This window comes from Otolemur garnettii, unplaced genomic scaffold, assembly GCF_000181295.1.
Source record: "Otolemur garnettii isolate 467f Iridium unplaced genomic scaffold, OtoGar3 scaffold00176, whole genome shotgun sequence".
Classification (NCBI taxonomy): domain Eukaryota; kingdom Metazoa; phylum Chordata; class Mammalia; order Primates; family Galagidae; genus Otolemur; species Otolemur garnettii.
The window spans coordinates 2,299,245-2,300,785 of record NW_003852571.1 but is presented as its reverse complement, the minus strand read 5'-3'; positions in this window follow the sequence as shown (position 1 = coordinate 2,300,785).

The window sequence follows — 1,541 nt, the reverse complement described above, 5'->3', positions numbered from 1 at the left end:
GGCATTGTGGCAGATGCCTGTAGTCCCAGTTACTTGGGAGGCTGAGGCAAGAGAATTGCTTAAGCCCAAGAGTTTGAGATTGTTATGAGCCGTGATGCCACAGCACTCTACCCAGGGCAACAAGTTGAGACTGTCTCAAAAAAAGAAAAACAAAAACAAATATATATATATGCACACCTTTGGGACAATCCTCTTCCCCTTCAGGGATTTCTATTATCTGTATGTTTGAACGCTTCATGGCATCTCATAGTTCTTTAAGTATGGGCTCTGCTTTCTCTGTCTTCTTTTCTGACTCTGTAACTACCCATGTTAACTTGAAGATTTCATCCTCTGACTCTGGTGTTCTTTCTTCTCTGTGGTCTAATCTATTTTTGATACTTTCTACTGCTTCTTTACATTCCCTGATTGTCTCCTTCATTTCTTTAAGCTCATCCATGTCTTTTCTATATTCTACATATCTCTCTCATCTGACTTTTGGTTCTATCTTTCTATTTTCTCATCCATTCCCTATATTGTCTTAATCATCCATATTTTAAATTCCCTTTCTGTCAGATCCATTAATTCTTTATAGGATGAGTTTTCTGTAAAAGCTGCCTCGTAGTCCCTGGAGGAGTTGCTCTATTTTGGTTTTTCATGGTGCCTGAACTTTTCTGTTGGTTCCTCCTCATGTGGCTTTTGTCAAGTTCACCTCCTTGTGCACCTTTTTCCTTCTCAGTTCCTCCTTTGCTTGAAAGTACCTTGTCTCAGAGTTTATGTGATGAAGAGACCTCTTGGTGTGAGGCCAAAATGGGGAGAAAGGTAAGGAGCAGGCAGGGAGAAAGAAAGGGTAAAAAAGAAGGAAGGAACAAAAGAAAAGAAAAAAGGGAAGGAGGAATAACAGGAGAAGAAAGAGGAAAAAACCTTGGAGAACAGGAGAGAAGGAGTCAGGCAGAGAGGCTGAGAGTAATGGAAGAAATAGTTTTGATCAGGATGGTGCTGAGGTCATGCTTGTAACTCAAGGGTTTTGAGGGGGCTGGACTGGGAGGGTTCCTCAAAATCAGGCGATCCTTACCAGCCTGAGCAGAACCAGACTCTTCCTCTGCCAAAAATAGGAAGGGAAGGAACAGAGCAAAACCAAAAAACACTAACGAAAAATTAAGTAAGAATGCAAATGAAATAGAAAAAAATCATGCAGTATGGTTTTGCCAATACTATCTTCCTAGGGCCAGAGGTAGAAAGGTCTCTTAGCCCTCTTGAGCCGGATTACTGCTGTGGTCTACCTGCCAGATCACAGCTGTGTCCCCTCAGCTCTCAGCAGAAAAAAAAAGAAGAAGAAAAGAAAAAATAATAATATTATTAAGATAAGAATGGATAAAGGAAGTTAAAAATGCCATTGTATCTAATAGAGGAGAGAGAGGGAAGTGGAGTAAAGAATGAAAGGAGAAAGATAAGAAAAAGGGAGAGGAGGCTCGGCGCCTGTGGCTCAACCGGCTAAGGCGCCAGCCACATACACCTAAGGTGGCGGGTTCGAATCCCCAGCCCGGGCCCGCCAAACAACAATG